The sequence below is a fragment of the Ambystoma mexicanum genome, chromosome 8 (assembly GCF_040938575.1).
Source record: "Ambystoma mexicanum isolate Mex_15411 chromosome 8, UKY_AmexF1_1, whole genome shotgun sequence".
Lineage (NCBI taxonomy): Eukaryota > Metazoa > Chordata > Amphibia > Caudata > Ambystomatidae > Ambystoma > Ambystoma mexicanum.
The window spans coordinates 1,061,169,883-1,061,193,486 of record NC_090929.1 but is presented as its reverse complement, the minus strand read 5'-3'; the positions used below and the strand labels follow the sequence as shown (position 1 = coordinate 1,061,193,486).

Below are 23,604 nucleotides of genomic sequence, written 5' to 3'. Positions count from 1 at the left end.
GCCTTAAGTTAGTTCTTATGAACAGAAAATGGTGCTTTTAACATGCTGCATTTGCTTTTCTTTACATTAGACATGCCACATGCTAATAGTGTTCAATCTTACATTATAGTGTTCCTTTGAATTACTCTGGCAACGGAGTTTCATCTTCAATATGTTTATTGTTCAATCAAAGCTGCAGAATTCACAGAGTTCTCCTTAGCAGCTCATGGTTTTGGCAAAGTTGCACTTCAGTGCCTCAGTCACATGTTGGTTGAATGAGGCCTCACTGCTAGGCTTTTGTCTGCCAGCCAACAGTCTTCCATATGTCTGCAACTCTAAGTCTGACTTAGCCTGATGCAATTCATTTGTATCCTGGAGCTGGAAAAACCCCACAGTACATTGACCCTGGAAATGGATTTGGGGGTGGGGGCATCATCGCAGTCTCTGCAGGCAGAGCACCGGTGGAAGGGTGAAGTCACTTTCATTTTCAGCAAGCAGTTGTGTATGGTGCCCTCACTCCCTGCCCTGTGAATCTAATTTGGGATTTGGGGATAGTCACATGCATCTGACTTAGTCACTCAAATCTCAGGTACTGGGCGACGAGTGTTGAAGGGGCTGGGTAAGTACAGGGACATCTATCCAAAGGGGCACAAAGTTTGTCACCCCATGGGAGCACCAGTTCCCCCCACTATATTACTAACTGAATGCAGCTGTTGCTGCTAATATTGACCAAAATGTGCACTTCCAAGCTATAAGTCGCTCAGGACCAGCACTCACCAACGGGCAATACTACACTTTAATACCACAGTAAAGGCACTTCGCTGACTGAGCTGCTCAGACTTTATGAAACAATACCATCCATTCACAGTACAGCAGCATTCTCAGGAAGAGGTGTAAGGCATCAGAAATACAAAGCAGACAACTTGGTATAGGTTTTTCATAAATAGCCATTTTATTAAAGTAAAGGGTAAGATAAATGCCCCTAACCTAACAGGGATTTTCCTGCCTATAATACTAAGACTAAAGGAAAACACTCTAACATCAAACGTTATCTGTCCCTCACACTTGTGCTTACAACAAAATAAGACAGGAAGGTATATGGCTGTTCAAGTTCAACAAAAATAGCAATTATATTCAAAGGAAAACTTTGTAACTAAATATCATTCTAAGGGCCGGATTCCCTTCCCTGAGTTTAATGCAGGATTTTCTAAATAAATATTCCAATTAGCAAAAGTTGTTTTCAATTGTCAAATTCCACTTCAAGGATAACATCCAAGTTCTGTTTCACTTGACACTTAATATTTTAGGGTTAAACAAAGTTCATATCTCTGCTAAATAAGTTTCCACAGTCTCCAGCTTATCAAACAAAAAGTCCTTGTTTCATATTACCAATACACATTTCAATGGAACATCTCTTCATTGCACAAGGCAACTACTTCATAACATTTCTTTATAAACACAACACTATTTTCATCAGGATTGTTTTTACCACAGTTCATCAAACAACTTGAGTGGTCTTGTCACTTTCTTTCCACCTCAACTTTTCACCACAATGTAGCACTTCAATGCCTTCTTCCTGGTTTACTAACCTGCCAGGACTACCACTATTAATCCCTCTCCTGGTATACTCGCCTGCCAGGATAAAAACTCCTATCACTACTACAAGTACTATGTGATGAGGTTATCATCAAGCATTAGCAAAGTCTTTAACTTTGAGATTCACAACTTCTTCTATGAGGATCAGGAATTGTCTGCCTTTCTCTCGCCAGCTGGGAGGAGACTTAAGGCAGGGATTCTGTGAGGACTGTGCAGGATTCATTACATAGGTTACACTTTGACAGGGCAGCAGTACGGGCACTTCTGAGCTTCTGAGCTGCCTGCCCTTCGCAGGACAGAGCAGACACTCAGCAGGAGGATTGTCTTTCTTCTGATTGGACTGTTGCAGCATCGCCAAATCAGTCAGGGTCTGCAAATCTCAGTTGGCAAATGCTACACCCAAATAGGGCCATGCAGGCACTACTCAGCAGATCCCCCACTCTTGCGTGGGCAGTGCAAGCCCTCTGTGCAGGCTGGTATTCAATAATGCACTACAGGCACTCCTCGGCAGTGCCACTCACCCTTCATTAGGCAGGGCCATCCCCTGGGAGCGCTGCTGTACTTTTACCTTGACTGTTCCAGAACTCCTTAGCTCCAGGGCTTTACTGCTGATCATTCAGGGCCAGAACTTCTCTGCATGGATGCCACACTTCTCAGCATAGCCTCCCATTCTTCGTGGGACAGTACAATCCCTCTGGGAGTGCTGCTATTCTGTCAATGGGCCCGTAGCAGCAACCCTTAGCATCAGGTCATCGACGATGATCGGTCAGGGACAGCACCTCTTAGTAGGGATGCTACACTTTAATTCCACACCACAGGCACTTTGCAGCACAGCCACTCACTCTTCATGAGGCATGACCATCTCTTCCTGAGCTGGCTGCTGCACTGTTAGTGGGAATGTACCTGCACCCCATAGCATCAGTGTAGCTCTGTTAAACAGTTGGGGACAGCACCTCTCTGCAGGGATGCTACACTTTAACGCAATATCAGAGGCACTTCTGTGCTGAGCCACTCATCCTTGGTGGGGCAATCTTGTGACTGTCCCCAGCAACCCTTATCACCAGGATGTTGCTGTTGATCAGTCAGGGCCAGAACTTTGAAATGACCTCCGTGGGTTTAGGAAGATGCCTGAATACTCTCCTCTTATGGATAAGTTTATTGTCTGTGTCACAGAGCAGGTAAGCAACATACAAGGTAAGTACAAATGAACAAAACACTGGCACATCCACTCCTGCCAGCTTACAGGTGTAAGTGACACTTTCATAACACTCTGCTCAGTCACTCACCCAACACTCTATGCTCACATCACGACATTCCAACCATATTCTAATAATCATGCAGAGGAACCACAACCCAATATATAACACATCACCCTTCGTCAGTAAACAAAACAAACACAACAGGAAAGAAAACCCCAACAAGAACACAAAGAGAACCATTCTCAGTTCACATGTGACCAGTATGTAGCTGAAACGGTGCCCACAAAGCGGACTACAAAAGGTGGACATACCAGCACAGAAGGAACCCTGCATACACTACACAGGGCAACCAGTAAATCAAACTGTGCTGCACCAAACATTGAACGGAACAACATTAGAAACAGACTGGGGAAACAAACCATACAGAGTGCAGATGACCCAGAGTGGAAAACGGCAGAAACACACTCACAGACTTCCGACCGTTAACACTGATGCTCCACAAATGCATGGAAAAGATACAAGAGCAAAATTCTAATATCTGAAACTCCACATACCCACTCCCTCCTAAATGATTTTAAAACAACAGAACACTGACAGTTCAACAGTGGTAACTGTACCCCGAACAGTAGGGCACGCCATACTGAAACAACAATCCAATTAACCTCCAAACCCTTACTGTAATCAACAGTCACTAAAGCTCCACCACAACCCAACTTTAACCAACAGTTGAAAACACCACAAGAACACGCAACCTCTGCGACTGTACCCAACAGTCAACACCAATAAAACTCCAAACCTCCCTGACTCTAACCAATGGTCCAAAGAACACTACAGCCCCACCTGTAACCAACAGTACACTAACCTCCAAAACCTGACTGAAACCAACAGTCAAAATGATACTCATAGACCGGACTATAACCAACAGTCAAAATGACCTCCAAACCTGACTGTAACCCATAGTCAAAATAACACCAATCCACCAACAGCCAAAACGACAGTACACTAACCTTCAAAACCTGATTGTATCCAACAGTCGAAATACTTGCACAGAACACGCACAGCCATTCTGCGCAAAAACAACATACATGCCAAAAACAACATGGAACCTGGGGAACCACATCCTACACAAAACACCAACCATCCAAAACACTGTGACCAACAGTGGCACCAAACACACTGTCCGGTAATAACCGTAATCAACAGTCTGGGCCACCAAAACACTGAAATCAATAGTCAAAACCAAATACACGAATAAGACTAAATAAACAGATGAAACATTCCATGAACATTATGAAAAGTCTTGATCGCCCAACACATGCATGTCCAAACATGTCCCAAGAAAAAGCTAACAGCATGTCCCAATTTGTAAAACACATAGAACATGCCCCGAACTCACATGTCCGCACTCCCCCCGGTAAAATGAGAACATGCCCACAACTCTGCATGAACTCCAGGCACCCTCAAGTCCCAAAAGCAGCATGTGCCTCTGCATGTGCTCACTGCACCTTAAAGTTCCATACTTCCCACAAATACTAATAGGGACACGCAGGTAGCCACAACATTAACACAACATCACCATAATTATACAGGCCTCAAACTAGCATATTCTCATGACCAGCCCATCTAAACCGACCTAACCTGTGGAGGCCAGAACATAAACAAAGCATCACCCAAAAAATAGGCTCTGCTCATTTTCCATTCCGGACATCAGATGGAGGCTTCTGCCTTTGACTCTTCGAATGGCTTTTGTTGAGACACATTTATTGTGACTCTCTCTGCACTTGCAAACGTGGCTCCGGTAACCTGATGGCGCATGCTGCAGCTCATCTGTTAATTTAATTTCAGTTGGCACTGACGCATCCTAGGCATATTTTCCCAGAATTGCCGCATGGTCACATTGTGCCCGGTTTTATTTGTCCAATCCAATTATTGATGTAGATGCCATGTTTTGGCCAACGGCAGAGTGACAGGACAAGACTGGCTTATGGAAGTTTGCAATACCCCAGCACCATCGATCATTGATGACTTCTGTCACCCTGATGAATTTCCACATAATTAATATAACTATGAATATGGAAAGAAACATGTCGGTTTTTTAAGCGGCCCAGTCTTGGCGTGGCCTAATTTGTCAATTGATATGACTCTTGAACGTTTCTAATTCCAGGATATTCTTTCTAGTTATCTAGTGCTTGATACTGACTGGAATTTGAACATGGTGCTACAATATCTTGTGTAACTAGTCCATTTGTGTTAATGTATTCATGTGTTTCACCATTGTATTTGAGGTACGAATTTTAGATGTGTATGAGTTTTAGTAAGAATGGAGTGATTGGTGAATTGTTTGGGTCTGGTTGTGTTGCATATTGTTCTGAGCAATTTTTTGGACATTCATGAACTAATTTCTTTCATGGATTGCATTTTATTACTTCAATGTTACAGGAAACATTAGGAGTTTTTACAATTCTTATGAGATTCTTTATTAAATAAAATAAAATGTTCTATTAAATTCAGGATGTAAATTGAATTTTTTCATCTCCGATTCTGTGATGTGGTCTGTATCGATGAATGTGTTGTTTTTTTTTACCACCGGTGGTATTTATGGTCTAGTCTTGTCTGTTCACCCAAACAAGATCCTATACTCCGTCTCCTAGTTGCTTTATATATATAATTGTTTCTCCCAAGCACGGCCATGTGTATTTTTTCGCTTGGAGTCCCTCATTTGTTTGGTGGGCCAGGTGCCAAACACCACGTTGCCAACTACAACAACCCAACCCCCCCTCGACTTGCAAATCCAAGGTTTCCACAATTCAGGCTCCCAATACAGAAAGTTTCCATAATAATCCAGACATGCAATACATAACCCGCCCGGCTCACCAGTGATTCTTCCAACGTCCAGTAATGAATCACACACCTCAGTTGGTTCTGACGGCCTGAACCCTTTTTCCTTGGGTACACCCATGTACAAATCCCAACAATAACATTTTATAGTGCCAAGCAACACAGGAGAAGACGCGACATTGCCATCCATGCTCCCCGATGATGTCCCCACAACGTTACCAGATGCCTGAGCACCCACTTGCACTGCGCCAATCAACACACTGTTCCTATCACTATCCGAAGACGCTATATCCACTCCTGATGCACCGTGGACAATGTCATAAGGCTGTCGTCTTGCATGCCCGGCCCATGCATGGTGCATGATGATGCACCCACGCTTCCATTGGGTGACGTCATCATTTTCCCATTGCCGTGAACATGAACAGATATCCAGGCTTCAACCGTCAGACCCAAATTCCAACAGCTCTTGCCACACTCCTGTTGCGTATGGAGATCCTCCTCCACCACTGGCCAGGCAGCGACCATATCCATCTGCAGTCGCCTGAGCGACACATGCAAACTGCCCAGGGTCCATTCCTCTGACTGGGTCCCTGCCTCCTGCCGGCTTCTGCCACGCTGGCTCCGCTGGCTCCATCTCCCTGCTGGCTTCAGGCTGCACCACCCGGCCAGCAGATCTTCAGGGCAACCCTTCTTGAACACCTGCCAGCTCATTCAGGGTACCTACCTGCACCGCCCGCCTACAAGCACCTCAGGAACATACCCCCTGGTCCTGAGCCCAGCTGGCACCTCGAGAGATGGATGTGTGGCCTGGAGGGCATTGTCTTGTGTGCCTGCTGACCTCTCCTCAGCAGGTCTTTACCATATGCTTCAAATACCGCCTTGTCACTAATTAAATAAACTCAATGGGTTGAGGAAGATGTCTGGACACTCTCTTCTTATTGGTACGTTTATTGTCTGTGTCACACAGAAGGTAAGTGACATACACGGTAAGCACGAATGGACAGGACACTGGCACATCCACTCCAGCCAGCTTAGAGTTATAGTTGACACTTTCAGAGCACTCTGCTCAGTCACTCACCCAACACGCTCTCCTGACATCATGACATTCCAGCCGCAGTCCAATCATCATGCAGATGCACCGCAACCGAAGATATAACAAACTTCTCCGCGGGGATGCTACACTTTAATACCACACCACAGGCACTTCTCGGCAGAGCCACTCACTCGTCATGGGACAAGACCATCCCTCGCCGCGAGGGTTGCATTTCTATTGATGGGGCTGTCCCAGAATACTTTAGCTTAACACCAGGGTGTCACTGTTCATCAGTCAATTTCAGCACTTCTCACAGGGGATACAACACTTTAATAGGGCAACAGAGGCACTTTTCAGACTCACTGGTCATGGGGAAATCTCATCCCTCCTGCAGGGTTGCTGTACCCCTTAGAATCATGGCATTGCTGTTGGTCAGTCAGGGACAGCACCTCTCAACGGGGATGTTACTCTTTATTGCCACACTACAGGCACTAATTTGTTGAGTCGCTCACCCTTCATGGGGCAGGAGCTTCCCACCCTGAGAGGGCTGCTGCACTGTTAATGGGACTGCACTGTACCTGCAACCCTGAGAATCAGGGTTTCACTGTTCATCAGTCAGTACCAGCACTTTTCAGCGGCGATACTGCACTTTAATAGTGCAACCGAGGCACTTATCAGCATAGTCACTCACTCTTCATGAGGCAGTATCATCCCTCCCATAGAGGACTGCTGTTCTGTTATCGGGACTGTACCCGCACTCCTTAGCATCGGTGCAGCGCTGTCAATCTGCCAGGGGACGCGCCGAGTTGCAGGAGGCTTGGTGGCTGCTGCATTAGTCGCGCCGCTCACCAGGCCCCGGGGGAACCCTGCCCCATGCATAGGGCCACAACAGATGCAGACAGGTAGGCGCCAAATACATAAGGAAGTGGGCAGGGATGAGGACGGTCCAAGGTGTTAAGGGGCAGGGAAGGTGAAGGTGGGGAGGGTGACCCAACCTACAAAAAATGATTAAAAACCAGCGCCCAGAGGCAGAGACCCTCCCGCCCACGAGGATGAAACATGTTTAACAATGTTTCACTGTCTATTGTGTCTTAATTTACAGAAGAGTCGTCGCAGTGGAGGAACATGGTGCATCCAGGCTGCAAGTGCTGACAGGAACTGCAAGGGACTGTGCAGTCACTGAAGTTAATGGACGGCAGCCGGGGCCTAACCTCCGAAGAGTCACTGGTCACATGGGGTGTGTGGGATTGAAGAGGTTGTGCAAATAGAAATGGCGGGACCAAGCTGGGAGGCAGAAGGGGTTAGCAAGCAACCGGGTATAGTGTGCGGGCAAACAAGTTAGGTTGGGGAAGGGGCAGCGTACCAAAGACACTGCTAAAGGGCACGCAAGCTGGGGGAGGTAACAGAGGACATAGAGGTCTGAAACAAAGGAGACGAGGAAAGGGGTAAGAGAGAGGGGGAGAGAAGGGGAAACCATTGGATGCAGTACAAGGTCAGGGGACCAGGAACCCCAAAGATCGGGTAATAGGTCTAGAGACCCGTGGAAGCAAGTAAAGCATGTAAGAGGAAAACGGACCTGGGGAAAGCCACAAGGGGTTAAGAGGTCAAGCCACCTGCGGAAGCGAGGAACTTGGGAATAGGGCAACAACCGGGGCAGGAAGAAAGCAAGTTGGGAAGAAGACAAGTTACTGGGGGAAACGTTTAAGGGGGTGGAGGGCAGGACGCCTGGGGAAACCCTGGGAAAAGGAGTAACTGCATAAGAGGACAAGAAACCTGGGAAGTGAGCAATTGTGTAAGAGGTCAAGAAACCAAGGAAATGATTAACGGCGTAAGAGGTTAAAGCACCTGGGGATATGGTAGGAGGTGAAAATGGTCAAGACACCCGGGAAACATGATTTGTGTAAGAGGTCAAGATACCTGAAAATGATTAACTGATTATGAGGTCAGTCACCTGGGGCAAAGAGTAACTGCATAAGAGGACAGGAAACCTGGAGAAATTAGGAATTGTGTAAGAGGTCACAATAACCTGTGAAATGATTAACTGCGTAATAGGTCAAGAAGCCTAAGGTTACGAGTAAGAGGTGTAAGAGGTCAAGACCCCCGGGAAAAGTGAATTGGGTAAGCAGTCAAGAAACTTGAAAATGATTAATTGCGTATGAGTTCAGTCACCTGGGGTACAAAATACTGGGTAAGAGTCAAGACAAGTGGGGGAATTAAGAGTAGCAGAAGAGTGGTAGGCACCTGGGAACTGTAGGTTTTAAAGAACCAGGCGGGGATGTATGGCCAGCGCTCGCTATTAGGAGATCACCTGGGAAAGGTTATAAATGTGCAAGGGGGTCAGCTCAGAGCAGAACCCGGGTGCTTAGATGCCTCGAGCGGAACACCTGTAAGTTACCTCCTGCCTGATACAGCAGCTGCGGCCAGATCCATCCACAATTTGTTGTCCACCTGATATTGTCGTGGGGGGCAATGGGGAGAAGTGGGGGTCGGCGAAAGCAAGAAAGAGGTTGACAGGGTGGCGGGAAAGGGAATGGGTGCAGGCAGAGGCGTTGCTAAGGGGAGGGGAGGGGTATACCCCTAGGTCTTTTGGCTGTTGCCCTGGATAGAAGCTCAGGGGTTACAACCAAAAAGCTAGCTAGCCCCGACTCCTGACATTAGCGCAGCCCCGGATCTTTTCCAGCCCTAGCAACACCCCTGGGTGCAGGAACTTGCAAACGGGTTCAGGGGGGGGCACGTTTGGACTGTTGTTGCTAAGTCAGGGCCAGCGCTCATGGAGGGGGGGGGTCGTGCGCGCAGTTCCAGTGACACAGCAAGTACCTGCTCTCCTATTCCCCCATGCCCTGCTCTGAACGTGGCGCTTCCGACCAGCAGGGGATCGCGTCGGTGCTGTTGCAGAACTGCCTGCCAGCAGCACCAGAGCTCCAGGAGAAGGGGCTGTGTCAGCTTTCAGAAGGCAGAGTGGGACTCCTTTCCCCCTCGAACCGAGTCAGAGCGCCCCCTCTGGCCCCCCTGCCTGCAGAGGGAGGGACAGGCACTGCCACCCATTCGGGGCTGAAGGCACGGACTCTCTGGCTTCTGGGTACTTTCCTGCATTCGCTGGATCCTTTAGGATGCAACGCGGATCTGGGCTTCGTCGGGAATAACATCGCGGATAGCCACGGAGCGGTGCTCATTTGCGGAGCTGTGGTTCTGGTTGTCTGCGGGAGGGACCGCCATAGGGATGCCTGCGCTGCAAGGTAGGTGTTGACGACCCTTTAAATGTGGTCCCTCGGGGCCGGGGGAGGTGGTTATTTGGGCATCCTCGGCTGGCAATGCAATAATCGGCATTGAGGGAGCGATTTCGAGTTCAGCGAAAAACACACGTCGAAAGGAAAGATTGCAGCGCCTTTTTTACCGACGTTCTAAAACAGAAATGTAGCTCGGCGGGTTCATGCATCTACTGCAGTAACCTGCAGATTGGATTTTTTGTATGGGTTCGACACAACCAGTCGTCCATTGGCGGTAAAAGAAGTGAGGACAAATGAGGTAAGTAATAGTAACGCATGTTTTGTTTGCAGTGCTACGATGACATAAGTCAGCAGAAGCAGGCGCTATATAACATAAAACATAAATATACTAGCAAGGTGGTTGCGTTTTCGTCCATGCATGCGATGGGGTGGGCAGGGGGTCTAGAGAGTAGAGTGCATTTTATGAACATGTGCATTACGCGTGGTGTGACTTGTGCGTACGAAGCAGTTTATGGCGCACGGGCGTGTGCCTGCAGATTTTTCAATTTGTGCATGGTCTGCATGGCACGTGCAAAGACACGTGCGCACTCCTCCCATTTCACTCAGTGCAAATCTACGCTTCTGTCGATGGGAACCACGTGGTAACCAAGGAGCTCAAAATGGGAGCAAAGGACCTCACACGTCAGCCGAGGAGGGTGCATTTTAGATAGGAATCCCAAGCAGCCTAAGTGGTAGCCAACGGGGGCAACTCGTTGTCCAATACTCCAAATGTGAGCCATAGACTCAAACTGATAGCCAAACAACCCAGGTGGCAAATAAGGAGCCCGAGTGCTACCCATCTGACGTAAATGGCGGTGAAGAATTTGTTGACATGGAGACCATGAAAATGGCACTGGTGCGTGCTCTAAATTCCATTATCCTAACTAGAGCCCAACGGCTAGCTTAGAAAGCGGCAGCCAATCAGCTCGGGAGCAGCTAGAAGCTGGGAGTGTTAGGGAATGAGCCGAGTTGCTAGATAGCACAGGAGCACAGGTGATTTTGAAGAGGTCCAGCTCGTAGTCATTGGGCGCTCTTATCAGCCAATAGGCTTACATGATTACCAAAGGGCCAAAATAGTAGCCAATGAGGTATGAGGGGCGTAATTGCCAGATCAAGAGCTTAGCTGGTAGCCACGCTGTCTCACTGGATGAACAAGGAGCGCAGCTGCTACCCCAGGGCCCTGATTGGCAGCGAAAGCAGCCTAGCAGTTAGCTGAACCCCCCCCGCCCCCCCACATTGGTAGCCAGTGGTAAACTGGAAGCCAATGGACGTAAATGGTACCCTAGAAGCCAACATACAAGTTAAGGAGTCGGACAGGAGTCAGGGGACCCCAGCTGGTGTACAAGGAGCGACATCGGTTGACTGGCAGCTCTGGGGGGGTGGGGTGGGGTATTTCGGGTGGCATTAGCTCTACACAAATAACACCAAGATAGCATTGCCCCGCTTCACCTTCGCTAGTCCTGTAACCAAGCACGACTCCGAGGATGTGTTGAAAATCTCCATCTTGGAATTGTTGTGATTGTACAGGAAAGACATCGCTTGCTAAAGATACCTGCGAGCTCGCACACAGAATTTCTTCCGGAACTCTTGGGAGTCTCCACGACTGATGATCAGTCTCCTCGAAGGTCGACGCTGTGTTTGAATGCACATGTCCCCAAATGCCTGGGTGCCATCACGTGGGACCAGCTACCGGTCTATCAAATGCCCAGGGATCTGTCCGCGGGGGCGGGGCCTGTGGCTCCGGACTCCTTTCGACGCACAGTAGCGGTGCCTATTGAACAGGCCGTGCAATCGGGACGACGCCGCGGCCCTTCAAACCGCAGGGCTGCGTGCAATCTCCTTTCACACGCTTGCTATTTTGGACGCTGTCTGTGCGAAACAGCTGCTGCTGGTCCACGCTGCAGCTGCCCAGCTGGAGAGGCCACTCGGCGCTCAGCTTGAATCATATACCGTGACCGCATCCCTGTCCAGCCACGTGACACACTGTGTGATCTTCTGGCCGCATGCGTCCATTGCCTCGTGCAGCAGCGCCTCTGCTGTCGGTGGGAGGGCGGAGACGCTCTTCTACGGCGGCATATTGCTGTATATAGCGCCTACTTAGTTTGCGGCAGTCTTTGGACGCTATGCAAGAATCTCGGATAATTCACGCGGCTTTCTTCCAGCACCTACGATGCTGTAACACACGGTGTGATCTTCTGGCCCATGTCTCTATTGCCTTGTGCAGCAGCGCCTCTGCTGTCGGTGGGGGGGGGGGGGGAGTGGGGGGGGGCGCTCTTCTACGTCTACGGCGGCATATTGCTGTCTATAGCGCCTACTTAGGTTGCGGCAGTCTTTGGACGCTATGCAAGAATCCAGAATAATTGACGCGACTTTCTTCCAGTAAGTACGATGCTGTGTGATACCCAGCACACACGCGTTGTTCAAAACAAGAACATGCGCCGGGACAGTTTAGAGTGTCAATGAGGCCGTTTTAGGGAGAGACACTTAACATCTGTATTTTAGGTTTGAATGCACGCTGAGATGGCTCATCCCTTCATTCTTCCAAATAATGAAATGCAATGAGTTAAGTTGTGTCTGGTGAAGGTGGATCGTCACAAAGCGTTACAAAGCTCTACCAACGGCAGGAAGCGCTACATATACAGTAGTGCGTCGTGTAATTGAAATCCATTACTGTGGTTATCTGGACCCTTTCCCTGTTTTGACGGCGACACCTTCTTGGTTGTAATGTTACATGTTGGGTTGCATGAAAACATGCTATCTCATTTTTGTAAAATGAACAGTCGAGTTCGTGCGTTCTTTTGTGAGCAAGGAGCGTTCCTTGTTCACGTGACCCGTATACACGGTGTGTGTCCATCGGGAGTGGCGGGCACCACGGACTCTGCCCTGTCCTCGACCACGGAGGCAGGTCTCCAGCGTCAGGGGTTGGTATTATTCTCTTGCATACACCTTGCAAGGATGGCATTCAATGCAGAACCAAAGTGTCCAGCTGCAGCCGGCGCTGTAATTATTCCCGGAGCTACAGTGCCGATTTTACGACAGGAGCAGCGAAGCCGTTCACAGGCTCCCCTATAAACACGCACACCGCGCATGCTCACCTGGCGTCAAAGCCCAGCCGAACCCCCCAATACATTCTGTAGCGAGGGGTGTGAGAAGGGGTTTTACCAGATGCGCAGGGCAGCTGCCGCTGTACATTTCTGCGCACATCTTCAATGGCGTTCCTACAACAGGTGCTGCGGCTCAAAGTGATGAAGGGGGGCCACGGAACGAGCTCCCAGAAGCAGCTGTTTTGCTTGCGCGGCCCTCGTCCCTTAGAAGCAGTGCCGGCATTAGTGGCGGCAGTGAAAGAAACATTTGGCGCTGCCCACCCGCGCTCCCCTGGTCAATTGGTGGGGTGGGGGAGGCACATTTGTTTTAACTAACCAGAGCAGGGAGTTAATCACGGGAATAGGACGTGCACCCTACTCTAATGAAGCACAAGAGCGGGGTGCATTTCATTTCAATAGGGCGCTGAGCAGGGAGTTAATCACTGGAATAAGGAGCCAATGCAGCACCCTATTTTAATGACGCACACGAGCGGGGCGCTTTTCATTTCAATAGGGCACCTGATGCGCCATCTCCCACCACGCCAGCTCTGCGTATCCCTTGAAAGACTCCCCAGAGCTGGCGTGGCAGGGGGCTACTGGCACCGTGGGCGGTAGCCCGGGGCAGCCCTGCCCCAAGGCCGGCCCTGCTTAGAAAACCTCGGATATCAACGCCAGATCACAGGTCCACATTCCTCGTTCATTTTCCTGGCTCTGGCACCACTTGCTCTAGTCTCCAGCCCTGTCTTTCCTCTTACAACTGCGTCACACTCCTATCTATTTACCGGGCCTTCCGAAATTATGTTTCTTCTTTTGCCCCACAAAATGTCAGCGCACAGAAGCAGGGTGCTCCCCTGCATATCCCCACCATGCAGCTGTAGGTAAATAAGGATTGGTTTATTAATTACATACTTAATTCCTATACAAGTGTCTCTCACAGGATCCGATACAGAGAGATTGGTGGCGACTGCATCCATTTCAACGGGTTGCAGCGGTTCGTCTGCGCAGGCAAGTGTGTTTTGCATGGGCTAGAGCCGTATTCGGTCAGAGTGAGCCATTGATGGGGCTCTCTGCTGCGGGAATCCTGGCTGTGTCAGGTGTGTGGGTTGGAGGTGGTTTGGTCCACGCAGTAGCTGTTACATATATCAATGAATTGGGGAGGTGTAAATGTTTTATACAAATATGCGGGAGTGACTGAGCATAGCAAGAGAGCCAGACCCAACCAAGGAGGATTCAATGCCCCCCCATAAAAAAATAATTAAAATAGTGTATTGAAATGGTGCATTTTACAGAGCACTTTCTGGAAAAATTAAGGGAAAAGTCTCACAGCTTGGAATCGGTTTTGTAGGATAACACATGAAAATTTGCAATAGCTGCAAGACACCAGCAGTGCACAGGATCATCAGCCTCAGTATATGGCAGTATTAAAATAATCCTGCTGGCTTTACCCATAGATGAACATGCTGGCTGCACCAATATATGCCAGGGCTTTCTCAGTAAAAAAAAAAAAGCCATACAATAGTAAGAAAAGATGTCTACACTGAAAGAACCGATTTAGGCCAGTGTAGCCCTGTAAGAACACTCATCATGTTGGCTTTACCATTAATGCCCAGTAAAAGTGCCATTCCAAGGTAAGAAAAGATGCCCAGACTGGCTGCACCAATATAGGCCAGTACAAGCATGTAAGAACACTCATCATACTAGCATGACCCTTGATTCCAGAAAAAAATGCCATGCCACAGCAAGATAAGATGTCCAGACTGGCAGCAGCAGCACACTTGTTAGCCCCTCTCCCCCGAATCAGAGACCTGTTCCCCAGCACACACACATGCATATACAGTCATAAAGTATTCAAGCACATTATCCTGTGCACCAATACAGCATTCATACACTCTCTGACTCACCATCACACCTATAAAATGTACACTCTCTAGTTCATGAATGCAAAATGCTAGAAATCATGGTGAAAGATCTGACAGCTGTCTAGTTTTAAAGCAATTTTATTTTGCCTCCAAACGATTTTGCACAGATGAATACAATTAAACATTTACAAGACTTTCGATAAGCACGAAAGTTTTTAGGACAGATGTTTATTTTACAAGGGAAATACAGGTGAGTATCGTCCTCTTATATTGTCGAGGAACAATTTCCACAGTGATGCATGAGTATACAATACAGGTAAGTGGTGACATGGAATTTTTACAGGGTGCAACCCAGGACTGTGGTGGGTCCGGGGGTACTAAACAAAATAGTGTACACAACACTATCTATAAACACATATATACAGGGGTTGTGCCACAAAACATCGACACAGAAGTGTTTCGGCCAAGCTGGGCTGGGTAAGAGCCTGCGGTGGTGGTGGCGGCCTTCATCAGGATAATCACTGGTAGTGGTGCTGTCCGTAAAGGTAATCTGTGGGCGAAGGGATAGCTGTCAGGATCTCAGGGAATCAATGATTAATTCAAATATTAATGAATAATGGCTGATTAGTGCCTCAAATACACTGGTGGTGTATTTCAATGGAACATCTTACCATCTGCTGTGTTGCAGTGGGGACGCTGTGCTGGGAGTCCTGTTATGGGTACTGGTCTCTGAGAGCCATGTCAGGGAGTGACATGGAAAGACTCGTACAAATTGGGTGAAGTAGGCAAAAAAATACAGCCTTGGGCCTTTGCGAGCTGTCAAAGAAAAGGTTAACAAACCGTTATCTTCACACTCGAGGGGGACTGTGTATGTGAAAAGCATGGTCCAAGGCACATCCAGCGTGGGATTGTGTGGGTGTGGTACGCGTTTGACCAAGGACTAGGGACACCAGTGGTGTGGGTGTCTACAAAGCGTGTTGAAATGGTCATAGCCTAATAGTAATTGGGCTATCTGTCAAACTACCCTGCCGACTGCAGGGATCAAGCATGAATGCTAGGTGAACTATAGGCTGGGAGGTGCCGCTGACTATAGTCCCAAGTATTGAGTACAGGGTTTTAAATGTTAAAAAGGTTGTTAAAAACGCTCACAAAACAAGCGTGGTGGAAGATACACGTTGGGGTACTGTGCCCGTATCTAGTTTGGTGGCGACTAAACCGGGTGTCCGGTGTTGCCGTGGTGTTAGCCCATACTGAGGCTAGTGTCAACTAGTGACAATGCGTATCGGACATCTATGTGAGGTTAGTATAGATGTGTCAAGTGCTGCCCACAAGGTGGTTTAAAAAAGCAGTTTGCCTAAAAATGACAGAGAAGACTGCAGCGGTGCGCGTACGCTCGATTGTGGCGGGAATGTATCACAACATCTAAAGTGCACGGGTCAAGATGATGAGTTAGGAGCCACTTGGATCGTTTTAAAAAAGGCCAGTGAGGCTAGTGGGGAGAGCTGGAGGTACCTGGACTAATACTAAATCGAGATAAAGCCAAAAAAGGCAGCGTGACTTACCGATGCACATCAATGGCGACAGCACTCCTCGCGGCAATGGATTCTGCAGAGGAGTGTCACTGCCACTGTTAAAAACACTTACCCTGCAGGGCATCCAGCCAATGGGGTGCCGGCTGGGTGCTGGGGTGAGCGTGTAGCTCCAGGGTGAGCAACAATAATGGAAATTGGTGGGGAGTGTTTGACCAATGGCATGTGGACACATCATGAGTAAAACAACCTGTGTGTGTGGTCCATGGGAGTAGGAAAAATAGCCCCAATAATGGATGACATAGGTAAATGAGTGGACAAGGTTGATGGTGGTCAAATGGGGGTGCTGAGGGGAGTGACATCCAACCCAATTGATGGTGGCATGGCTATAAATGCGGCTGTACAAGCCCAAGGGTAATAGCCCAGCGAGTAGGTTGACATTTAGATAAAACATGTTCAAACTAAACCTCAGGAAAACATCACAATGTCACTGGGTGATTATTAAGTGATTATTATAAATGACAATCAAAACACATATAAAACCTCATTGATCAATGACTAAGTGCATCCAGGGTGCATCAATGCCAGAAGTCATAATGAACATACAACAGGAAATAAACATTGGTGGTGCATGTTAAAATTGGTGCTATAAGGTACATAATAGCATAAGCTGGAGCACTGCTGATACTGTCACGTGTGCCCGGTATTAGGCATCTAATGTCCATATAGGGAGTCTGGTACAAATGTGGGGCTCCAGGCTAGGATTTGATCAGTCCCAGAAATGTTTCCACGCTACGGTGATATTTAGACCAGTTTTAACTGTGTTGAGTCTCTAGTTCACACAAGCACTTAGACCATCAGATACACATATGGACACATATAAAAAATGTCTGCCTCAGGCTCCCTCGATGGTCTTCTGGCTCCTGTACATCACGCAACAGGAAGCAGGAGAGTGTCCTGTTTCCTGCACATGTGAAGTGGAGCTGTAGAATCTCAATCTAAATGTGCGGGGAGAAGCAGGATCTCTCCATTTGCTCAGTTAGCATTGCAATACCCCAGCCTGGGACCACAAAGGATATGCAAAGCTGAGTAAGCAAAATGTCTTCGGCCCTGCATTTGGCTATTGGACATGCAGGCTGGGGTCCTTAATTGTCAAAGGGGAACATGGTTTGTCTGTACACTTAACGCCAGACAAGGAGCACTCTCTCAACTTCTTGCTGCAGCTGAGTCATTATCAGGGCTTTAAGTGTGCCGGGGCTGGCCAGGACTGGGCTCTGGCTGTCTCCAGAAAGGGCTCCCGAGCCAGGGCCCTGCCGGGGCCCGCCCCTGACTAGCCCCAGTCAGCCGACACCTCAGGCTGCCCGTGTAGAGGCTGCATGGTTACACAAGCTGCCTGCAGGTGTCAGCACTTCGGTTTAGAAAAAAGAAAAGGTCTCGGCCACATTGAGGTCTTCCTTTTCTTTACAGGAGGCGAATGACAATGTAGGGGAGGGGGGGCTTGGGGTCTGCCATGGTCAGTTTGTAAATTGTTTACATTCCCAAGTTCAGCAGGGTCTTCCTTGTAGCTCTGATACTTCGATTCTGGCCCCCACGATTGTCAACGAATTAGGCCGAAGAATGCGGCTCTCGTTGGGCCCTTCTTCTCCAGCTGCATCTTCTTTTCCATTTCGCGAACAAGTGCACCTACATCAGCCTCCACTGTATAGCTGTGCAAAAGCTGGAGGCAGTATGAGTAATTTGGTGCTGATGCCATGTAGAGATGCCGACGGGGGGGCTGCCCGCTTTTATGAGGACTTCCAGGCTGTGGTAGCTTCGCCTGTAGGATTTCCTCAGACAGCTGGTGCTAGTCCTTTTGATTCGGGATCAGAGGGTTTTGATCCTGCTGCCCCAAAGGGGGAGGGAGGTTCGGCTTCAACCCCGGAGGAGTTACGGCCTCCAGCTCAAACCGCTGATCCATTTAATTTTCCTGTAATCTCGAGTTTACTTAACCTATTAGATAGAGGTCACAAGCTCACACACTACTCTATTAGGGAGATGCAGGGTTCGCTTTCTCTTATGAAAGACAGAATGGCAAAAGTGGAAGGCTTTATTATGGCGGAGGAACGATCTAGATCATCCTATCTGGCCCAAGTTGAAACACTTTTGGAGAGGATAGCAGCTACCCATATCCAGCCCCCATTTGGGGTTACGACCGCTTCTCAAAGCTCTCAAACGGATAGTGTTGCCTTTGCTATAGATGCACCACAGAGATCTTACTCTCAGGTGGTGCGTGGAGAAAAGGGTGATAGAGTGGAGCAAGTGTGGGCAGAGGACATAAATTTGGTACAGGCTTTGAAACTGCAACATGTGCGTCTGTTGCAGATGTAGCAGCTAGTATACAAGCTTGCTGTCGTCCAGCGTCCGCCAGATCTCCAAGGTGGCGCAGGAGAGGCTATTCAGGCTGATGATGGGCAAGTCTCCCCGCCTGATAGCCCCTCTCTTTTGTTAGATTTTGTTAATGCTCAGTCTAGGCCTCCCGACACGGTCCCTACACCGCCCTCAGATCTTGAGGACGACCCGGTTGAACATGAAGGAAGGCACTTTGTTTTGCGGAAAGCCAGGAAATCTTTCCTAAGAGCCCAGAAACGACTGAAACAGACTAAAGCGAGACAAAAGAAAGTTGACATATCCACCTCCGTCCCTGAAAATGCATTAGTGTCGGAGGTGAGGCCACATCCCAATAATGGTACCTGCCACGATGATTTGGGAATGGCTCTGTATGATTTGGACGATGAAAGTAGGCGGCACTTGCAGATCGCTGCCCTGAAGAACGGAAACATTCAGATTGTCCCCCGTCCGCCGGTAAGGGCAGGTACTGACAAGCTGCAACCTAAGATGCACTGCTTCTTCCCTAACACTGCCTCTAAAAAAAGTGGCCACAGGGTCGACAGCAGGCAAGCTAGATGCAGCAATCGCGATTCCACAAAGCCCCATTACAACCCAGGACATATCTATTGCGGTAAAGCGGGATGTCAAGGTGGACCTGGGCCCCGCTGCTTTACCGGTGGGAATCCCCGAAGAGATGAGCTGTTCTGCTGGGCCAACACTTACTACATCAGCTTTGGTGTCTCCGGCGTGTTTTCGCTGTGTTGAAGTTGAGCCCCCACCCATAGTAGCTCCGGGAGGGCCTGATCTGGAGGCGCTATCCTTTGTGCAAACGCCAAAGGACATGAAACTAATAATAGGTTGGACTAGCAACCCAAAGATAAACGGTCCCGCTCGTATAAACAGATCCTTTCTAAGGAATTCATTCTTTCAAATTCCAGCATTAAGAAATCTCTCATCCAAAGACCTGGACTGGGTCAAATTAGCGGCCCACAATAATAACAGAGTACTCAGCAGAGTTCAATCGCAAATCATTACTAAAATGTTATTGGAATTTGCTGAAGACTTTCAATCCATTGGTCTTGTTCCTAGATTGTTTTCTGATATGGAAACCGCATGGGAATTCCTTGAATGGGTCCCGCCCCTCCCCCCCAGTATGTTCAAATGCTTTGGTCGGTGACCTGCCTGACTCACAAGTTAACAAATTATCTATCCAATTGGCCTCACTTACGCAAGTCTTAAGTGGTCTAGCCTGGTTGGAACCTTTGATAAAAGTGGCAGTCGCCAATACAGGGCCCACTTCAGGCTCATAACTTCCATATTTGAATGTGGCCTCTTGGAATTGTTGTGGGCTAGGCAATCTCACAGCATGGCACAAGCAAGTTGAGCCAGACAAGAGGCCCGATATTTTGTTTCTTCAAGAAACTATGTCACTAAATGCCTTTAGCCTAGATGGTTATTCTTGTTTCTCCATCGTGGCTGAGAGGAATAGTACAGGTCGTCCTTCGGGAGGTATTGCTGTTCTCATAAATAACGGCTTGAAAGCAATAGCATCTGTATTGGACTCATCGGCCTCTTGTGTGTTGGTGAAATTGTCGCTTAAAGGCTTCAAAGTTTTGAATTTGCTCTTACTATCCATATATTGGAATCCCAAAGTTGTTCCTCTGGACTTGTTATTGGAGGATTTGGAACGGATTCTATTCCATGCAGCTAGTGTTTGCCCCGATTATGAAATCATGATCGGAGGCGATCTGAATTGCTATCTATATTTAAAGAGCGTAATACGCTCATCCGCTTGCTGCTCAGCCTATACCCAACAGGCTAAGGATAGAGGGCAGAAATTATTATTTTTCTTCCAATCATGGGGGCTATATCTAATACAATTGGCTCCGCAATCTATTCCGTTCTCTTGGCATCAAGGTTCAGCCTCCTCTCTTATTGACTATTTATTCGCTTCTAAAGCGAGTTCTGGCCTGCTTGAGCCTATACTAATATTAGACTTGGGCCTGAGCGATCATCATATGCTGTTTTCACGCCTGCATATGGGGTGTGAACGTTATGCAGCCTCTGCCCCTGCATCCCTGATGGAGTGTGACAGAAACATTATATCTGTAAACTGGCACCCCGCCGTGTGTAGGAAATTGGCATTTCTGGTAAACAGGGACCTCCTAGTGAGCTGGGACGCCAAGATTTCAACAGAGAATGGGATCAAAATTAATAAAATTAATGCTAAAATGATCCATATGCATCTGGTAGGTGTTGCGAAAGATCCTTTGTTGAAGGCTAAAATCGGGGATGTCCAGGTTAATGCTTCCCAGGTCGCGAGCTTAAAAAAGCAAAGAAGTTGCGACCTTCGGCTCTTAAGGAAGCGCGTCATATGCCCGCTTGGATACAATCGTCAAAAAAATCAGATCGAGGCGCGTTATAAGCAGCAAATAAAATTGTTGCGCCGGGCTGCCCACATTTTTGCCAACCAACATATGATTGGCCTGTTGTGCAAAAAAAAAGTGCGTGACCTATGGGCCATTTTAAGAAATCCATCTGGAAAGGTCGATCTTCGCATGGTGGCTGTCATTTTAGGCCCGGAATGGGAGAGGTTCTTTAGTTTGAAATTCACCCTACCTGCTAGGTACATCAAATCAGAAAGCATTCCCATGCACTTGACCCTTCCTGTGGTCTGTCCATGGGAAGTAAACGATATTATATGGGCGATTGAGCAACTGAAACCATCCAAAGCAGCCTGCCCTGATGGGTTGCCCCCATGTGTGTATAAGTTCGATCCCCATTTTTGGGCTAGATATTTGCTTCCACGTTACCAGTTGATTTATCATACTGGGAGTATTCCGGAATCATGGCTAACAGCCATCATTATTCCCATACACAAAAAGGGTGTGCTAAGTAATCCTGCAAACTTTAGACCCATTGCCCTGATTGACACAGCTGCTAAAATTTTTACACGACTTATTCTGGTTGATTTAGAATTTCATATAAGGGCCCTCAATATTCTGTCCAAAGCTCAGGTAGGATTTCGAAGGGCAATGGGAACTCAACTAAATGCCTCAATTCTAGCGCATCTTAGGAGATCTGTACATGTAGAGTCAAAGGGTACCATTTATATGGCAGCCTTGGATCTCTCGTGTGCCTTCGATAATGTCCTTCGAGCTCGCCTTTGGCAGAAGATGCTGGCATATGGCATTCCTGCCACCTTGGTGGCTCTAATTGCTGCATTACATACGAATACCTCATGTCAGATTCGGATAAATGCCCAAGGGCTTCTCTCTGCCAATATTCCTACGCGGATAGGGGTCAAACAGGGCTGCAATCTAGCCGCGGTTTTATTCAATCTTTACCTCGCAGATATTGAGAATCTCTGGAAAGATATCAACGCATTTCCGGTAATATTGGGCTCTATGCGACTGCACTGGTTGGCATTCGCTGACGACATTATCTTATTCGACAGAGTGCCATTCGGTCTTCAGAACAAACTAAACATATTCCATGAATATTGCACACAGAACAACATGACCGTTAATCCGGTGAAATCACATATTATGATTTTCACGGCAAAAAAAAAATTGCATAGATTTACCTTTACTATCAATCAGCAGCCTATTTATAGGAAGGACGCGATTATTTACCTGGGTTATCACCTGTCGAATAGGACCTCAATTGGGGGATGGCAGACAGTGTTGAACGCGAAGCTTAATCCACTTATGGGCCAAATGCGAATAATTTCCGCCAAATACTGCAGATTTTCTCTTTTGCCCCTTATCCAATTCTACACTATGAAAATAGAGCCTATTCTGCTTTATACGCTCGATATATGTCTGTTGAAGCTGGGGCCTTTGTTGAATCGGATCCAAGGACAAATTTGGAAGAAAATCTTAGGGCTACCAGGCTATGTACCAAATTCCATCATTTTACATGAGTTGGGGCTGTATTCTCTAGCTGATAAACATCTTTGGAGGAAGGTAAATGCCTTCTCTAAAATCCTTTTGCCTCCCCCAAATTCTCTTTATGAGGACTTTCAGTTAATGTTGGTTGAAAATTGTCCGTCTTCGGTTTTAGAAGCGAAAGAGGTCATAATGGATATATTAACATCACTCAACATGACTCTGATGGATTTGACTAATACTCCAACTAAAGTCAAAACTCGCTTCTTTCAAAACTCTTGGGCCCAAAATTCTGATAAGATCGGAGGTTATTCCTCCTTTTCGACCCATGCCACGTTTAGGCATGCAATTACTCCAAGGTTGCCATATATCTTATGTTTTCCTGATAAAGTGGCTAGACGGATTTACATGCGTTTCCGTTTGGATCTTATCCACACTGGAGCACGTATCCGGTTTTGGGCTGAGTATAGGGATCTGGTGAGGTGGGATGGATGTCGATTTTGCCTGAATAAGTTTGAAAACGAAACTCTTGAACATCTCTTTATGCACTGTGAATTTTTTGCTAAGCAAAGGCAATGTTGTTTGGATTCTGTGCTTTTCTCCTACTCTAGTTTTGAAGCCAATTTAGTATGGTTAAGATGCATGCAGGGCTCCACGAATGCCATTATTCTAGCAACTGTTAGACTTGTTTCAATGATCGAAGATCAGTTGTTACCAATGAATAGTGCAATTTTTAATAGGACAGGTTTGGCCTATCCGCATGTGTAACAAGGGGTTAGGGTGCAATAATTAGTTTTGTACCTCTTTTCTTTTTTGTTTTCTCCTCTGTTTTTGTTTTTATTTCTGCTCTCTTTTTTTTTGCGCTATGATGCGTATGTTATTTCTTAGGTGGTTGGTATTTGTTATGATGTATTCTAGGTGGTTGGTTGATGTGAGTACAGTGTTATTTGCATATCTGAATGGTT

The 23,604-nt window shown here is 47.5% G+C and overlaps 1 protein-coding gene across 1 annotated transcript in view; it reads left to right on the top strand.

The window, feature by feature from the left end:
- The first annotated feature begins 9,473 nt into the window (after positions 1 to 9,473).
- Positions 9,474 to 23,604, top strand: part of RASGEF1A (RasGEF domain family member 1A) — a 273,939-nt gene continuing 259,808 nt past the window's right edge. The window contains exon 1 of the mRNA XM_069611040.1: positions 9,474 to 9,881. The gene's annotated coding sequence lies outside the window, so the exon portion shown is untranslated. The remainder of the gene's footprint in view (positions 9,882 to 23,604) is intronic.